This window comes from Nothoprocta perdicaria, unplaced genomic scaffold, assembly GCF_003342845.1.
Source record: "Nothoprocta perdicaria isolate Ctin4 unplaced genomic scaffold, notPer1 scaffold_67, whole genome shotgun sequence".
Lineage (NCBI taxonomy): Eukaryota > Metazoa > Chordata > Aves > Tinamiformes > Tinamidae > Nothoprocta > Nothoprocta perdicaria.
In genome coordinates this window covers 793579-813864 of record NW_020455943.1, presented here as the reverse complement: position 1 = coordinate 813864, position 20286 = coordinate 793579, and positions in this window count along the sequence as shown.

The window sequence follows — 20286 nt, the reverse complement described above, 5'->3', positions numbered from 1 at the left end:
TGGGAAAGCTTTTCTGAGCTTTTCCAAAAACCTTCCATCTTTTTTTCAGAAAGACTCATTCCTCTACTTAGAGAGTTATCAGGTAAATAAGCACCATAGCCTTAGAGACTCTATGAGTTATCAAAACGAAAATCTTTTTTAGTAACTATAGAATAATTTATACATTGCTAGGTAAATGCTAGTGAAGGCAGTGCTAGGCATCTGGATCATTTACCACCGTTAAATCTTGTATCTAAAGAAGTAATGAGCTGAATTTCTCTCTGTTGGGTGAATCAAATTTGTCTGTTTGGGACACTGTTAGGGCACAGAAGAGATGCTAAGTTTCACTCTGAGTCTACAGTACCATAAAACTTGAGTTACCATGCAAGTTTGTAAATTTGAGTAAACAGCCTACAAAAAATAATGTGCAGTGAAGAATGGTAGCTATCCTGACCTACATCAAAGGCAGCGGGAGGTAGGAACCCAAACTTGAACCCTGATACAAAGATAAGCTCAAGATACTCATCTCTGATGAGCACATCATGGATGCAATCGTGCACACTGCCCTAGAGATCAAATTATCTGCAAGAAGTTTTTACTTCTCTCTTCTACTTACTCTACCGATTTCATGTATCCTTACTCATGTTTGAATGTTTGAGAGGGTGGGCATTTTGCTTTGTGGCATACAGGCTGGCAGCTGATTTTCCAAAGCAGCATATTGGAAAAATAATTTCTCATCAAGAAGACAGAAGAGCAAGAACTGGGGACCTGGACACCTTCTACCTTTTAACAGTTTATTTTCAGAAGCAACAAGAGTGACAAAGACAGTAAAATATACTTGTTTTACCATACCTTTGACTTCAGTAATTCCAGCTCTCTGTGAACTATCACCCAAACGTCTATAGCAATCCTAAACTGTAATTAGGACTTGCAGCTAGTTCCCTGCAATTACCTCCCCCTTCCACCCTCCACCCACCTTGACATCCCAAGAGATTACTCATGCTCTGTGTGTCAAATTAGAACTCTTTCTCTGACTTAAATATCCTGGTAATTAGGTTTTCCTCAAGTAACTATCAGGAGTACCTCAGAAGGTGTCCCATTTGCTCTTTTCCTTAGTAGGGGAAAGGAGGGTCTCAGTTGCCTACATTCTTTCCTAAACTCCTTTGACTTAGCCCATCATAGACTTACTCATTCCCTATTTCAACACACCTGTCTCAGAAAGAATTCAAGAGTCCTCGGTAATATCTTTAATCTCTTTGCTTTTGGAAAAAGCATCATTTAAAAAGTTCATTCAAATTATCAAAATGATCATTTAAGAAGTTTTGTACTATGTCTATGAGCAAATAACAGTTTATTGATTGCTTAAGGATTCATTCAAGTTATCAAATATTGTTAAAATTCTTCATTTAAGCACAATACACACTTTCATCCAACTACTTATAAAGCAGGTAATGCTTTTTCTTGTGAGTGACCAGATATTAAACTCTTCTTGCAACAAGGTTGCAGTCAATGCTTTGCTCAACATTTTTCATCATAAATCAAGCACAAGTCATTTTCAACCAAGTTCATTCCACATACAAGCTATCATTGAGACTCACACCTATTCACAGAATTTTTTTCTTTATCAAAGACAAAAAAATCTCTGTCCCACAAAATGCATGTTTTCCAATGGATTTTCACAACCAGATCTTCATAGAAGATTAAATTATAGAGAAATTAATAGGAGAGAGAGTCCAGGAATCTGTACGGTACACTCATATTCACTTTTTCTCCAGATATTCTGTTTTAGAGTTTGTACAAATTCACATTCAGAGGAATGGAATAGTATCTCAAAAAGATACTGTGAAATAGTTATGTGGTATATTGTGATGAGACTTATGTTTGTGAATTACTATAGATATTATAGTGTAAGCTTGCAGAAACATGCTTTGGAGGGCATGGACATTCTGTGTACAGTAAATCCATGCGGTACTGGGTAAAACTAAAATAAGTCATGATATTTGCTCAAAACTCCTGAAGTATGGTTTGGAGAATGTGATGCTGTAAAAGAATATAGTCCCCTTCAATGCATACATAAAAAACTTCTTAAGTGTGTCTTGGTAGAGTCACTGTAAATTCAAGTATTAATCATAAACAATCCAGCTTCGCACAAGTATTTTCTCTATGAATCTTATTTTGGTCCCTGCAAAGCATATAAATGCCATATGAACCAAGCAAAAGACATTTACAGATAGAGAACCAGGACTCTGACTGATTGAAATTGGCACAGCTGCATATGGGACAAAAGATTTTTGCTAATTCATGTAAATTAATAATTTGGGCTATGATTTTGGGGTGAAGAATTAATAAATGGCAAGATGGTCAAACCAAACAAGTTAGAGATTTGATTTATAGCACATAAGTGCTGAAAAAGTAATATATTAGGTGTTGTAAGTTAGATCTCTTTTCACTGTGTAACAGCAAATGATTAGCATTAAATAGATTTTTTTTTTTCATATTTTAGAGAGCTAAGAGAAAGACCAAGAGGATGACTCCCCTCTTCTTTTCCTTTGAATTTCAGTAGAGTAATTTTTCTTACTCTGTAGGGCACAGTGAACTACTGTACCAAATACAATAATTAAATTACCACAGACTTGCCGTTAATGGAAGAGAACAGGGATTTCAAGAGTCAGTACTAAGAGGGAGTGATAGCCCTCTTCAGCTTCCATCAGCAGCCTGTTATTAATTACCCAGCACAAAACAAATTTACACCAGTCATAATAGTACCATTATTTCCACTCTGCACTTGCGTGAGGACAGCAACACAAAACAATATATTGTGCAAGGTACCTTGGCATAGATGCTTTTACACTGCTTTTACTAGCAGGTCTCCTTGACTCTCCTCTTTCTATGCACTTGGATTCCTCTTTTCTGTCACATAGCTATCATCAGTTTCCACACAACCTGCCTCTTTGCAAATGTTTATTCTACTTCTTTTTTTTTTTTTTTTTTTTNTTTTTTTTTTTTTTTTTTAACTTTGCTTCTTTTGCAACATTCTGTTGCTTGAGCTGCAAGATAGGAAACCTAAGATGGCTATAGCTCTTGTTGTCCAAAAGGATTCATCCTAATCCTACAACTAGCTAGTCTGGTGTAATACCTACTCTTTGCAAGATCGTGGAAGGGCATCATCTTCTCTCCTCTCACACATACATCTCTTTTTCTTTCACACAACAATAACATTCTCTTGGTACAGAAAGTCTTCTTCCAGTGTGTTAAGCAGTTACTATCCACTATATCTTTTCCAGGCAACTTGACTATTCTGCTCTCTGATGATAAAAATGCATTATTCCACACTTAAGAATCAATCATGGCATATTTTTACAAAAGTGTCATGATTTGCTTTACAGAGGAGAAGTCTAAGACTATCATTTGCTTCATACATCAGAAAACAGTACTGTTTGCATGAATATGAATACAGAATTTAACATTTTTTATTTACATTATTTACACATGATGCAAAAAAAATGAAACTACCTCAATTTCATATTTGTATATTTTAAGGTCTGAACCACTTTCATAAATGTTCATAAGCATTATATCTGACTGAAAATTTTGACATCTCAGTATATGCGCTACATAAGATTTTGATTTTTAATAAAATATAATTCACTATTCTTAGTATATTGTTAGCCTTCATTTAGGTATTTTTATCCTGCTGATACTTTTAAAATATAGAGTATATATAGAAATAAATAAAACTAGGCTGCTCGCCCTTATTAAAGGAGAAAATTTTTTAAACTTTTAGTTCTGCTATACAAGGTTTATTGGCATGAGTATGTACACCCATGAGCATGTCTAGGGTCTTGAATACATAACTTCACCATTAAAACTGTAAAATAGATGCAACTTGCTTTCACATAAATTCTTTTCTTTGTTTCCCCTCCTCTTGCTAGGGACACTTTTGTTTTACTGTGCCACTCCTCATTACTGCTCCCATATCAAACGAGGAATCACCAACTACTCCAGTTGGTCCACAGTTCATTCAGTGAAAGACCAAGACTGGCAGATACACCACTGGCAGTGTCATAAGAGACATTCTTATTACATAGATAAACAGATTTTTTTGAATTATTACTGCTGCAACACTCCAGGAAACCAACACTGTTATTTTCTGTTTTGTGCAACCAAAGCTGGACCACAGAAATTCAGAGGAATAACTCACTGTGGATGGCTTCCAAACTGAAAAGTTCTTCAGGAGGAGGACATGGAAAAGAAAAAAGAAAGGATATGGGAGGGAAATGTTCTTTAAGATAAGTAAGAATAAAATTATACCAGTATGTCAGTGAAGCATACTCTTTTTAACTAGACTGTTTGAAAATTATTTCTTTGTCATCAGTTTTCCCAAGGATATTAAATGCCAAAGGCAAGCTTCTGTCTAAGTGTTTGTTTCTAAAAAATGGCATACTAGTTAAACACCGGCAGCAGTGAGATATTTAGCTTGTTTCTTGATCAAGGATCCAATAAATAAAATACACTTCCTGTGCATGCAATTTTAAACTTGCTCTTTGAATAGTGTTGGTTTTAAAAGATATATTATCGCTATTTTATAGTGTAAAAAAAATAGAAAATATCCATCTTTTTTTACATGCAAATAAAAATGTAAGGATCTAATCTATGACAAGGTAAAATTAAAAACATTAAGTAAAAGAAAATAGACCTGATATTACAGCAATCTCATGCAAAATTTCATTCCAAATGAATAAATTTATATGATGTCACTGAAACGATCCAATGGCTTGGTACCTCTTTGAAGGCAGGAGATTCTTCCTCGTCATCTTCCCAGCCCCACTCATTAAAAGTTTTGCATTTGTCTCTGTCTTCTCCTTCATGTTTCTCAGACAAACCCATTATTTCAAATGAATATGCTTTTATTTTTTTTTTCCACTTTCACTTGAATTTGACTTTCCTCTTACCCCTTCCAGAGTTATATTGATATCAAAAGTAGCTCTCAGTGGATGTAGTTACACAGACAACCCGTAGCTAGTTTTGATCAAACTCATCCTGGGAGGAGAGGCCATGTAGTGCATCCGTTTAGTGCTGAGCAAAGACAATCAACCTTGCTGAGAAGGCTGCCATGTTACTAATATGGCTTCCTCTAAAAGGTACATGATGAGAGAAAGGTATTTGTACTCCTTTTCATGATGTAGAATAAGCACAGCCAGTCACACATTAAAATTATTATCACAAGTTTGGGTCTTGGGCAACTTAAGGATTTGAAATACAGATGTATTCCATGTCATTTGGTAAACTTATCTAACATGCTTAACCACTAAAGGTTTGAATAATTCTAGATAAGCCTAGATGTCTTATTTAAATGTGAAAAGGTTTAGGGCAACGGAGCTCCTAATTAGTTCCATATATTAGGAGGGAAGAACTTATGCTTAAATATTGTACCACATATCTATGTATCTCCTTCATCTTCTGATAAATGAAGACTCTCTCAGTAGAAGTACTCATGCTGTATGTAAGTACTAATACTGAGTAGTCACAGAGAAGGATAAAAGATAACAGCTCAGCAGCTAACTACAGTGCTCTAATACAGAACACAGCGATGTCCATCTCAGATTTCCTAGGGTGGAAAATTTAGGATAGAATCATAGAATCATTATGGTTGGAAAAGACCTTTACCATCATTGAGTTCAACCATAGGTCCTTCAACATCATGCCTGCTAAACCATGTCCCTAAGTGCAAAATCTAGACATTTCTTGAATGCTGCCAGGGATGGTGACTCTACCACGTCCTGGGCAGCCTGTTCCAATGCTTCACCACTCTTCCATGTAGAAATTCCTCCTATCCTCTAACCTGAACCTCCCCTGACACAACTTCAGGCCATTTCCTCTTCTCCTATCAGTAGTTATTCTGGAGAAGAGATCGACCCCCGCCTCTCTAGAACCTCCTTTCAGGTAGTTGTAGAGAGCAATAAAGTCTCTCTAATATTCTCCTGGAAGCTGAAACATGTAGGCTGGAATGCCTACAGAGAAGAGATTTGATCCTGCTTTGCAGGCGAGTGCTCCTTTGACGGGCATAGGGATAAAGTCAGACCATTTCTGCTACTTCCCTGCTACCCCCTTTCTCTGCGAGAACTCTCTCTCCCTCCCCAGATTTTGAGAGAGCAGATCCAGCTGACAGAGAAGGTTTTTTTTTTCAGACAAATCGAACAGGAAGAATCCATCTAGATCTAGATCACACTCTATCTGATTCAAAAGAGGTTAGTCACTGTTAAATTCTGATCCTGGCAATGCAAATGCAAGAAGCTCTTAAAGAACAATAGCCAAGCAACTCTCAATTAGCAGCCAAATATTTTTTTGCAATATTCAGGACTAGATTGTTTTACTGATGAAATATGGCCTGTGAAATTATCTGTGATGGAATAGAAAAGGAAGGAACTTTTTCTCTATTTTGGCCATTTAAAAGCTAAGAAACTCTACTGAACTAATCATGTAGACTCCCCTTACAATAGGTAAGACTTTCCAAAGGCCAATTCAACCTCTTCCAAGATAAGAAGTTTTCAGAGGTGTGATGAATCAGACTCTGTATGTGCTCTTTCTTTGTCTGTAAGGAAAATGGAGAGAAGCACTCATATAGTAGTGAGAAAAGAAAAAAAAAAAAAGAAGAAAGAAAAGAAACACATGAAGATAAGGGATGGAATAAGAGGAGACATAAATGAATGAGGCTGCAGCTAGAAATTATGTGCACAGAAAGAGTCATTGGCTCAAATTTCTCCAAAAACTAACAAAGCAACATACTGAAATTAAAACAATTGATTTACTTCTTTCATGGATCCAAAAGTAATGAGGACCTTAGTGTATTTCTCCTCCTCAAGAGATTCACAATAGGACAGCATTCCCTAATATCTCACTGAAGTACCTATTCAATAACAGAAAAAGAAATGGCAAAATTATTTTTTACCGCTTCTAGGATTTACTGGATTTTCAGTCAAATTTATGCTCAAAAGTTGATCTTAATAGTTTAAATTATCCATAATTATTGAAGAAGAAAGTAAAGTTGAATCTGAGATATGACTGATTATGGGGGATGTCTGCTGGTAATGTTATTGGAATAAAACAAATAATCCCATGTCTCCATAATAGCTGAACAAGAATTCAGCACATCATGTTCAGTACATCATGTTCAAGATGTACAAGAATCATGTTCAGTATAGATATATTGACCTGTATAGTTTTGTTATGTTCACAATATAAATAATAAATTAAATGAAATAAATAAATTAACTTATAATAAATAAATTAAAATGAATAAATAAATTAATGAATTAATGAAATATAAATGAAATAATAAATTTAATAAATCAGAAAAAAAATAGATTTATCAATACTTTCACTGTCTTAAAAGTTGCTGTGAAAATGTCCTTCATCAGCACAGAGAGTTTTGCATAATATTGATAGCTTCAGTCCTCATCAAAGATATTTGATTGTCTTTGAGATAATTTAAAGATATTAATTATTCTATCCCTATGGGTAAGAAGACAAAAAGAGTTGAGAAGGATAGAAACTTTTAAAGTCTTTTGCTTGTAGTTAAAAAAAAAAAAAAAAAGAAAAAAGAATTCAAAAAAAGTTTTACTTACTATTACATTACTAAAGAATATACACATACACAATTTTATCAGCCATTCTCCCGCCTGGAAAACCTGTATATTGGTTTCTGTTTTTTAAAGATACTGCTTTAAAAAGGCTGTGATTAGACACTTATGTTATTAAAGTTACAGTCTATATAGATGAAACCAATCATATACTACTTCCAGAAAAGGCAAAAAGAGACCTGAGAAATGAAATACATGTCAGGTGTGGGGAGAAAAAAAAGATGGAGGGAGGAGGAGACGAGAATTCATCTCTCATTCTCATTTTGTTTTCACAAAACCAGGAGCGCAATGTGTTGCTAAGCAGGCCTGCTTTGTTCAGGACATTGTTTTCAAAGGAAAAGAAAAGTAGCACATTATGTTGTTCATCAATTAACTGCAATTTCCAACATCCCTATTTTGATCCTTGCCCATTATCCTGTTTACCTATCAGGTTTCCAAATATACACATTGCATTAATTCTTCTGTTTGTTTGTTTGCACTAATTCAATCCTCCCTCTTTCATACTTTTCTAATAACAGCAATGACAGCAACAACAACAACAATAAACTACAGCAGTCTGGGTTTTCCTATTTTGGTTAATGGAAACAAAATAGGGGCTAAACAAGAGGTAGTTACTGAAAAAAATGTAGGTAATGCCTCCAAATGGAATCTTGTCTGTAAAGAACCTGGGTGAAATATACAGAAATGGATTAAGAACCACACAATGATCTTCTATTTTCTTATTTATAACAGGCCTGGCCATATTTCCTTAACTCAGTGACAGATTTTACCAGCTGGGTCTGACAACACTGCATCAAAACTTTGTTGATTTTTTTTTTTTCTGAATATGGCAAACTGTACTCTCATTTTCCCTGTCTTCCAGTATGTTTCTTAGTCCAGTTACCTCATGGGACCCCTTGACAGATGACCACAGCTACCTCTGGAAAAAAAAAAAAAAAAAAAAAAAAAGAATTTAATTGAGAAATTAAGAATTTCAGTGTTGAGGGTATAACGTACATGCAACTTAGACCTCACTGCACCCTTTTGTTAGCGTTAGCTCATCATATATGAACATGCACTAAGATTCTCCTAAGGTGATCAAGATATATTCTTTGTTATTCAGAACTTGTCTTCTGAATGTTTGAAACACTATTTGTCTCCTTTATGATAAAATAATCTGTTCCCTGCTACTGTCTAGAACTTGTAGTGTGGAGCCTTTTTCCTAGCTTCATAGGTTCTTCTTAAAATATTTCCTTTTTATGACTCTATCCTCTTGGGGGACCTTTTGTCCTGAGGCCCTCTTCCTGGAGAATAGTCAAACCACAAACTATTATTTCAACTTCAATTAATATTATAAGATACAAGTTACCTTGTCAAACACATTGTGATTAAGATTAAATGCTCCCCAATGGGAGCATTTATCTGGGAGGTCTTGCCAGAAAACAGAAATTTGTGACCATAATTTTCCCTCTAAGTTCTTGTTTCATTATTAAAAGGTTGACTTCTTGTTGCTGTATTTTTGATAAGATTGCTGCACCTTCTCTGTAAAGACCTACCCCTCTTCACAGAGTTAGAAATTTACCGATAGATTTTTACCTGTAATGCTAACTACCGTGTCTTTATTCACAATAATTTTGATAGATGATTCAGATAAGAAGAAAAATAAAAAAGGAAGGCTTTTGATAAGTAATCAATCCTTTCAGAAGGCAACATAACATAAGTCAAAAGCTACCTATGGTCATCCTTCTAGACATTATTAGGCTTGCAAAGTACCATATTCTCAAAACTGCTTTCATATGATGTCTGAAACATTAGGTTTGCACTTCTTTTGGGCAATGAATTCATCTTTCAGGGGAGCTTTGAGTTCTTGCTAACACTAATAAAACATTAAACAAACTTTTCTGTGAAGAATATTTTCACACACATATTTATAATGAGTAAAAAGCTTCCCATAGCTAGGAAGTCTTCCTTCTTTAAAGGAGAAATCAAGGGTAGGGATACCTTTACCAAGTTTAGCCTCGATTTGGGTTTTCACTGAGTCATGGAAAGAAAAAGCACCTTTCACTACACAGGCAGAAGGATGCAGTTCTCTGTGTAACTACTATTGCCTGGTTTGTCTCATGGGAAAATTCCCTTGTCTCCCGTCTCCCTCTACAGGTCAGAACCTCAACCCAGCATGACAAATCACCCAGCACAATTATTTGACGAAATAGAATCATAGAATGCTTAAGGTGGGAAGGGACCTCAGAGGTCATCTAGTCCAACCCACCTGATCACGCAGGGACACCTAGAGCACGGGGCACAGGGCTGCATCCAAGCGGGTTTTAAAGATCTCCAAAGAAGGAGACTCCACAACCTCTCTGGGCAGCCTGTTCCAGGGCTCTGTCACCCTCACTGTCAAGCAATGTTTCCTTAAGCTCCTGTGGAACTTTTGGTGCCTCAGCTTGTGGCCGTTTCCTCTAGTCCTATCCCTGCCCACCACTGAAAAGAGGCCGGCCCCCTCCTCCTCACTGCCTCCCTTGAGGTATTTATAGACACTGATCACGTCCCCCCTCAGCCTTCTCTTCTCCAGGCTGAACAGACCCAGCTCTCTCAGCCTTTGCTCATAGGGCAGATATTCCAGGCCCCTGATCATCCTGGTAGCCCTGCGCTGGACTCTCTCCAGCAGTTCCACATCCCTCTTGTACTGGGGAGCCCAGAACCAGACAGAGTCTCCAGATGTGGCCTCACCAGGGCTGTGTAGAGGGGGACAATCACCTCTCTCGATCTGCTGGAGACGCTTTTCTTAATGCACCCCAGGATCCCGTTGGCCTTCTTGGCCACCAGGGCACACTGCTGCCTCAGGGTCATCTTGTCATCCACCATGACACCGAGGTCCCTCTCTGCGGGGCTGCTCTCCCGCAGGTCCACCCCTAATCTGTACTGGTGTCCAGGGTTATTCCTCCCCAAGTGCAGGACCCTGCACTTGCCCTTGTTGAACTTCATGAGGTTTCTCTCCACTCGGTTGTCCATTCTGTCCAGGTCCCTCTGGATGGCAGCACAGCCCTCAGGGCTATCAGCTACTCCTCCCAGCTTGGTATCATCAGCAAATTTGCTGAGGGAGTACTCCAGCCCTTCATCCAGGTCATTAAAGAATAAGTTGAACAGAACCAGACCAAGGACCGACCCCTGGGGGACACCGCTAACTACAGGCCTCCAACTCCGTGCCACTGACTAACACTCTCTGCACCCTGTTACTGAGCCAATTCCTAACCCACCTCCCGGTCCACTCATCTATCCCACACATTCGGAGCTTGAAATTGAGTTAACAAAATATTGAAAACTTGTTCCTTCTTTATGCATATCATCTCCTTAATCTAACCAACCTGACCTGATCTAACTAAATTACCTGAAGCCTGAGGCTTTGAGATTCAATAAAGAGTTTGTTCAACAATGCTTAGAATACAATGAAGATATAGAATAAATCATAGAAGGATTGGAAGGGGCTTTTGGAAAACTTCCCTGCCCAAGCAGAATCACCTAGAACATGTTGCACATGGTCACATCCAGGATAGTATTGAATATTTCCAGAGATATTCACAACCTCTCTGGGCAATCTCTTCCAGTGCAGAAATTCCTTTTCTCCCTCACAGTAAGGAAGTTTTTCTTCTCCTCTTCTCTTTAGGCTAAGCAGGCCCAGCTCTCTCGGCCTTTCCTCATATGAGAAGGACTCCAGTCTCCTGATCATCTTTGCTGCTCCATACTGGACTCTCTCCAGTAGTTTCATGTCCCTCTTAAATATGTTTATGATAATGGGCTAGGGCTCTAGAAGGAAGAGGGGCCCAGGAGAGCTGGTTAGTTTTCAAACGGCATTTCCTCCATGGCCAGCAACAGTGCATCCCTATGCGTAAGAAGTCAGGCAGAGGGGACAGGAGACCTGCATGGATGAGCAGAGAGCTCCTGACAAAACTGCAGCAGAAGAAAGCAATATATAGAATGTGGAAAAAAGGACAGGCCCCTTGGGAGAAATACAGGAACGTTGTCAGGGAATGCAGGGATGCAACAAGGAAAGCCAAGGCACAATTGGAATTGAATATTGCACGGGATGTTAAGAATAACAAGAAAAACTTCTTCAAATATATCAATAACAAAAGGAAGGTCAGGGAGAACGTGGGTCCACTAGTGAATGGGGTGGGTACCCTGGTCACGAAAAACACGGACAAAGCAGAGCTGCTGAATGCTGCCTTTGCTTCTGTGTTTGTCAGGGGCAGCCCTCTAGAATCCCAGGTCCTAGGGACACACGAAGAGAGCCAGAGAGAGGAAGGCTTGCCCTGGGTAGAGGAAGAGTGGGTCAGAGAGCATCTGGGGAGCCTGGACACCCACAAATCCATGGGCCCTGATGGGATGCACCCCAGAGTGTTGCGGGAACTGGCAGATGTCCTAGCCGAGCCGCTCGCCATCATCTTTGGAAGGTCCTGGAGAACGGGGGAGGTGCCGGAGGACTGGAAGAAAGCCAACATTACTCCGGTCTTCAAAAAAGGCAAGAAGGAGGACCCGAGTAACTACAGGCCGGTGAGCCTCACCTCCATCCCCGGGAAAGTGATGGAGCAGCTCATCCTGGCTGCTCTCTCCAGACACATGGAGCAGAAGAAGGTGCTCAGGAGTAGCCAGCATGGATTCACCAAGGGGAAATCCTGCTTGACTAACCTGATCACCTTCTACGAAGGAATATCTAGCTGGATAGATGAGGGCAGAGCGGTGGATGTCATCTATCTGGATTTGAGCAAGGCTTTTGACACTGTCCCGCACAGCATCCTCCTGGGCAAGCTCCAAAGGTGTGGGATAGATGTGTGGACGGGGAGGTGGATTAGAAATTGGCTCGATGGCAGGGTGCAGAGAGTGGTTGTCAATGGTGCGGAGTCCAGCTGGAGGCCTGTACTTAGTGGTGTCCCCCAGGGGTCAGTTCTCGGTCCGGTCCTGTTCAACTTATTCATTAACGACCTGGATGAAGGGCTGGAGTGCTCCCTCAGCAAGTTTGCCGACGATACCAAACTGGGTGGAGTAGCTGATAGCCCTGAGGGCTGTGCTGCCATCCAGAGGGACCTGGACAGACTGGAGGACTGGGCGGCGAGAAACCTCATGAGGTTCAACAGGGGCAAGTGCAGGGTCCTGCACTTGGGGAGGAATAACCCTGGACACCAGTACGGATTAGGGGTGGACCTGCTGGAGAGCAGCCCCGCAGAGAGGGACCTGGGTGTCATGGTGGACGACAAGTTGACCATGAGGCAGCAGTGTGCCCTGGTGGCCAAGAAGGCCAACGGGATCCTGGGGTGCATTAAGAAAAGCGTCTCCAGCAGGTCGAGGCAAGTGATCATCCCCCTCTACTCAGCCCTGGTGAGGCCACATCTGGAGTACTGTGTCCAGTTCTGGGCTCCCCAGGACAAGAGGGATGTGGAGCTGCTGGAGAGAGTCCAGTGCAGGGCTACCAGGATGATCAGGGGCCTGGAACATCTGCCATATGAACAAAGGCTGAGAGAGCTGGCTCTGTCCAGCCTGGAGAAGAGGAGGCTGAGGGGGGACCTGATCAGTGTCTATAAATACCTCAAGGGAGGCAGTGAGGAGGAGGGGGGCGGCCTCTTTTCAGTGGTGGGCAGGGATAGGACTAGAGGAAATGGCTTCAAACTGAAGCATCGGAAGTTCCACAGGAACTTAAGGAAGCATTTCTTCACTGTGAGGGTGACAAAGCACTGGAACAGGCTGCCCAGAGAGGTTGTGGAGTCTCCTTCTTTGGAGATCTTTAAAACCCGCTTGGATGCAGCCCTGTGCCACGTGCTCTAGGTGACCCTGTGTGAGCAGGGGGGTTGGACTCGATGACCTCTGAGGTCCCTTCCAACTTTCGGCATTCTATGATTCTATTCTATGATAATGCTAAAGAATTTGCATTAAAATGAAAACCAAAAACTGAGCAAATTTGTGGATGATATCAAACTGGGTGGAGTGGCCAACATGCCAGAGGGCTGTGCTGATGTTCAGAGGGACCTGCTGTTCAGAGCGACCTCTACAAACTAGATACGACCTCTACAAACTAGATAGTTTGTAGAGCTGGGCAGAGAAGAACCTCATGAGGTTCAATAAGGACAAGCACAGGGTCCTGCACCTGTGGAGGAATAAGCCTAGGCATCAGTACAGATTAGAGATTGACCTGCTGGAAAGCAGCTCCACAGAGAGGGACGTGGGAGTCCTGGTTGACAACAAGTTAACCATGAGACAACAGTGTGCCCTCCCGACAAAGAAGGCCAATGGGATGCTGGCTGCATCAGGAGGAGTGTTGCCAGCAGGTCAAGGCAGGGGATCCTGCCTCTCTCCTCAGCTCTGGTGAAGCCTCACCTGGAGTATTGTGTGCAGTTCTGGACTCCCCAGTACAAGAGGGATGTGGAGCTTCTAGAGAGGGTCCAGTGTAGAGCGACAAAGATCATTAAGAGACTGGAGCATCTATCATATGAGGAAAGACTAAGCAAGCTGGGCCTGTCTTGCCCAAGAGAAGACTGAGAGAGGATCTGATCAATATGTATAAATGCCTGAGGGGAGAATTAAAGAAGATGGAGGCCAAACTCTTCTCAGTGGAGGTCAGTGATAGGACAAGGGGTGATGGATACAAATTGAAACACAGGAAGTTCCATCTGCAGGTGAGGAAGAACTTCTTCCCTGTGAGGGTGACAGAGCCCTAGAAAAGGCTGCCCAGAGAGGTTGTAGAGTCTGCTTCTCTGGAGATCTTCCAAAACCACCTGGATGGTACTCTGTGCCATGTGCTCTAGGTGTCCTTGCTTGAACAGGAGAGTTTGACTAGATGATCTCCAGGTCTCGTTCCAACAGTAACCATTCCACGATTCTGCGAAAATGTTTGAGGCTGGAAAACATTCAATTCTGCTAACAGTGCCATATCTGAGAGACAAAGCAATTGTAACAAATATTTCTTAAATGCTTGCTACTGATGTCAATTGAACTCTTTTTTCATCATCCTCAGAAAATGATTTAAAAGAAACTGCATTGACAATTCACCCTAACATATTCTTGGAGAGCCAAGGCTGTTGTCAAGGAAGACAGGATTGAAATTAAGATTGTGGGCAGATTTGCTCTTCTGCAGGATAGTTCCTCAAGTATTATTCCCTTCCTGCAAGACAGTAAAAAAATAAATTGCAAAGCATGTAACACTCTATAAATAGTTACAAGAGTCCAAACCATAAAGAATCTCCAGAATGCAAAATAGGAGGCTATGCATAATTAAGAAAGTTGAGAAAATGTTTAGAGGGAAAGAACAAATGCAATTGCTGGTTAGATTTCAAATTAGTTCTATGATTAAATACAAAACTATGCTTAAGTAATATCCTTAATATTATTTAAACTGATAAAGACAAGGAAATTTTAATTGGGTTCATAATGAAAAGGCTAATAGCCTTTTAACAACAATCAAAACTTGCCAAGTCATAACATTTCAGTGTAAATATAAGATTCTCTATTATGCTTCGGGTATAAATGGAATGACTAGAAGCTTCCAATTACATTCCAAAGCCATTAACTGTAACACCACTGTTAACTACAAAGAGAAAGAAAAGCATTTCAGTGGCTTCTTGTCAACTTGAGAATTCTTTCCTTAAATTTCTGCCAAACAGGCAGAAACTCGTGTAAAGCTACCCAGGGAAATTACTGTATTTCTGAAGCTTGCTGAGAATATTTTCAGGTGTTTTTGTAATGATTAGAGAGCTCTATCTGTAATATAGCCCTGCTGAATTCCAACTTCACTCTGCCATCAGCCTAGGAAAATGCATATGTTAGTTAAATCAAGTAAAGTAATTAATCAAAAGGTACTTGCACTGACTATGGGCAAACACGGATATGCATACGGGTACAGACGTTCTCTTTGTGGAAGATTACCATGCTATTTACATGAAGAAGATATTTTAAAAGGTGGAGGAGAAAGGAGAACTGCTCTTGTAAAAGAGCTTGTAAATTATTAGCCTTAAGAAGCTTTATATTTATAAAGTTATTTTTTTTTCTTAGTTATATATTCTGGCCTTTGATAGGTGACAGAAAACACAATATATATCCTAATAGCATTATAAACAAATAAGTCTACATCTACCAGAATAATCAAAGATTTGAAATTTTTAGTTGTAGGCTCCCAGTTTGTGAGGAGGAAATATCAAGTATATTTTTATATTGTTTGAAATGTCACCACTCCTAGATTTCACTACCCCATTATTTTTATTTTTTAACTACCTGTTTATTTTATGCAATGCATATATTATGTCTTTCTGTCATCAGTTATTTAACTAATCTTCTATTCATTCTTAAATCTTTCCCATGTTGTTTTGACTTCTATCTGGAAGAAATCTATTCTAATCTATACAAATTGAGTTTCATTTTATGATGCAGTATGAATGTGAATTATGTAACTAGTCAATCCCCTTAAAAATCTACTTTAGCATTAGAAAATTAACTGTAAATTGTAATTTACCATCTGCTCACTGTATACCTACAACTTGTGGAGAAGATAAATTGAATTATTCGCCATACCTAATGGAGAAATAAACTCTCACTCGAAGCCTCAGTTACGCTTATTAAGAAAGATTTGCTAAGTCTTTGGGAAAGGCGCATGAGTAATTTTTAAGTATCAGTACCACCAATACAGAAACACTTTAAAAACAGTTCTGACACATAATTTATGAGATGAAATGGAACATCTTGTTGTTTCCATAGCAAAGCAATCTTACAAATGCTAAATTCTAATTCTAATTAGTGCAACGATGAAAATAGAAAAAAAAATATAAATTCTGTTGAAACAAGTTTGTACTAGTAAATCACCAGATAGAATCTGATTAATTGATGAAAGCTACATTTCCAAGAATTATTTTTCTCAGAAGATGTAACAAAGCACTAACAGCGTTTTAACTCTTGATGTCCTCTTTCTACAGCAAAAATGAGCTATGGATGGTATTTTATCATATGCTCCTCTTGCATATTCCTTAATCTAAGTGAATGAGCGGGAACTTTGGTAAAAGTATTGCTTAGCGTAGTGAATCTCTGGGACCTCCATACCTGTAAATGTTACTCACAGATGACCAAATGCAATCCGAGTTGGAATGATGTATCAGGAAGAGGGCAGAGCTGAGTCCCATAAGAACAAAGGGGAAGCCCATATCTTTCATTGAGCTGCCACAAGTTCTGGAAGCCTCTTCATGCTCAAAATTGTTTTTAAAGTTCCACAGACCTCTACAAGGCTCACAACAGCTTCAAAAAGTGGATTTAAAATATTAATTTGATGTTGTCCATAGTATTTTCCTTCAGAAATGCCCTCATTATTCAATTTGTTGTGGTATGAATTAGGGAAAAACCTCACATATAATCCAAGTTGTATGATTCATTCAAGTGCACTAGTATATGCAAGGAATATATGCAAGGAATTCCACCCTAGATTATGTCTGCCTTGCAGAGAGTTACATTACCAGCATTAAAATAGCAGGGTGACCAGACTACTTCCAGAAAAGGCCCTAATTTTGCTAGGACAGGTGATAAGAAGTGATTGGGCATGGCCTTTCGGATAAAGGACCTAGGTCTGAAAAGTCTGGTATTGATGTTCAGCAGCTACTTGGAACCTGTGATTCTGCTCCTGGGCATGCTGCAAAGAATGAGCAGCCCAGCTTTCAAGTTCTGCCAAAGTCTGGTGGGGCTCAGAAAAAGAGATCTTTCTGTGTAAGTATTCTGATGGGCCTACACTTCCAGGAACTGGGTACTTCTGGCACTTCTGAGTTTCTAAATCACACCTTTTTGTTTTTGCATTCCCTCACGAAGAGGAAGAGTACTGAGGGAAGCTTTTATCATGAGAGAATTCAATCTAACACCTATTACTCTCTAGGAGCATGTCTTATTCATTAGTCTGTAGCATAATGGGAAGAAAAGGGACTCTATCTGTTTGAAGACAGCAGGTTACAGAGTAATAGCTCATTTTTTCATATTACTTTTTTCCTAACTTCTAGTGGTGCTTCTAGCTTGTTACATAGCCAGTGTCTTCATGGACTTGTGCCCTTCCATACCAATATTTGCAAATCCCAAAGATTATTATCTCCATCCTCTTTCTCTTTTGTGCTCAATACAAGCTAAGAAGCAGCTCTATCTCCAAGAAAAGCTAGAAGACAATAACTTGATGGAAAGGAAGTGTAAATCAGAAATACAGTGTACATTGCAAAGTTTAGAGACATTACTTCTTCTAATCCATTACTTTGGATTTCTCTATTCTCTTTCATCAGGACTTATGTTGAAAAAGTACTACTTGGAAAGAAAAGGAGTATGGAGGGAGAACAAGAAAAGAAACAAGTTTAAAGAAGTACAGAATATGTCCCAGTAAAATCTATGAAAGGCTGTCAGACACTGACAACTTTATCGCTAGAGCTGGCAGGGATTTTTCAAGCAGAAACCAATTTAATCAGGAAATGTCATTTTCTTGAATAAGGATTTTCTTTCCCTTTGCATGTTTTTCTTTCACATAGCTCAATGAACCCTAGTTTGAGCAATCTGCTAGTAGTGCTGTTGGCAACCTGTGCACATGTGGCCCTGCAGCAAGGGCTAGCTGTTCCTATCACTGGCCAGGCAGTTTGTTCAGTTAGTCTTTTCATTGGGATATCCAGGTTCTGTGGCAACAATAAACTTCTGAGTGAAACTTATTAGATTCTTGACAGATTTACTGTTCCTCATCACTGAAAAGCAGTGGAAAGACTTGGAAGTCTAAGAAGCTTTGCTTGTTCATCAGTATCATTTGCTTCATGCTTGTATACCAGAATCTCAAGTTCAAAGCCACCAGGATACACTCTTGTTTGGACAGTTTTTAGGGCATTTTCTAGGTTTTTACTATACAATGTTGCATGTCATGAAACATGTTCTCATCCTTGCCACACATCGATCAAACTTTTCTGGTGCATGTTTTAATTCCCAGTTAATCCCATTCTAATTAAATGACAAAGTTGACATGCATCATCCTGTAGCAGACTAAAGAAGTTCTTTGTGATTTTTCTTCTTTCTGTCTTGTTTTGCAGGATATAGTTTGCCTGGAATTTACTGCAGCTTATACATATATTTATGTATATGCATATGCATACATACATATGTGTGTGTGTGTGTACGTGTATATGATACAGTTTGATCATCAAACAAGTGAATTTCCTCCTCAAACAACATAAGACTAAGACTAGATTATAGTGATTTTCATTTTACTTGTCATTTGAATTCTACTGAATGTTTTGCTATAGGAAAAGGAAAGAAAAAAAAGTATTTTCCTGGGAGCACTGTTTCGCTTAAATCCTCAGAGATTTTAGTGCTATCGGTATTTGCTGTTTTTTTTTTTTTATTTATTTATTTATTTTTTTTTTATTTTCTTCCCTTCAAAATCTTCAGCACAGTAAACTCCATCCACGTACCAACCTTTGTTTCATGAGGAATAAATTATTTCTCTTACCACTAGGGGACACTGTTGCTTTTTATTTAATAAAGTAATTGGTGGTGAAGAAGCATTTTACGTTATTTTTAGTAAACTTAAAGAGAAGTGTTAAAAATGAATTCTTTAATACAAAAGAACATTTTCCTCAGGATCTACAGTACACTCACAATGCACACTCCCATCTGAAACAATAAAAGTGTTTCGATTTTAAAGAAGAACCAAAAATGGGAATTATTAGTGTGAAATATTGTCACTTTACCAGTTAGTGTTTTGTTAAAGGGAAAATTATATCAAAAATCTACTCCTATTTTGGCACAAGGAAACTAATATGATTTATTTCTGTTTTTTTTTTTTTCTTTGGAATAGAATGATGCTTACTTGAAGATCTCATTAATAAAGAAGTATTAAAATCAATTAATAAGTCAGTCAGATGGGCACATACACTACAAGAACTTGTGTTCTTCTCTATTCCTCTGTGTTATTACTGTGAGGCACTAATTTGCTGCTGAAGCTCCAACACATAGAATGCTATAGTAATGCATATATTTTGGTAAATAAGTTCAGAAGAACTTGAAAAGAATATGCAACGATTCTAGGGAAAAAAAATGCAACAGAGAAACTCAGCAGAAATATGGAGTGATTTTGCTTTTGATATTAGTCATTTTCAAAGTATGTATATTTATCAAGGATTAAAGTTTTTTTGCAATAAATAAAAATATTGTGAAATCTTCAGAGATTATTTACATATATATTTTATGTATATTATATAAACCTTGTATGGTTTGAAAGGCAAATAAAAAGCCTAAATCAAAGTAAATACCATGTATTAACCTTCTTTTCCCTGCCACTGTCTTCAATGATCTTTTTACTTTTGCATTTTCATTAAAAGCATCTACAGTTTTCATCTGGCTTGCCAGTGTTGAAAGAGAATATTTAGTGTGACTGGGTCACATGGTACCGATTTCACACACAGCAAATGCTTTACATGCCCCAGTTACCTGCTGTTTCATTATCCCTTCTGTCAAAAATACATATGGACATATTTTTATTGTCATCAGCTTTTAAAATCCAAATTGTTGAACATTTTACCTATTGTCCTTGGTTAGAGTATTATGCATTAATGCCATTTAATCTACAGTAAATTATTCCAGGTGCTGATTAGTATGGTTCTTATTTGAAAAGTGCCATGGGAGCACAACTGCTCTGCATTTTCTCTCAGGA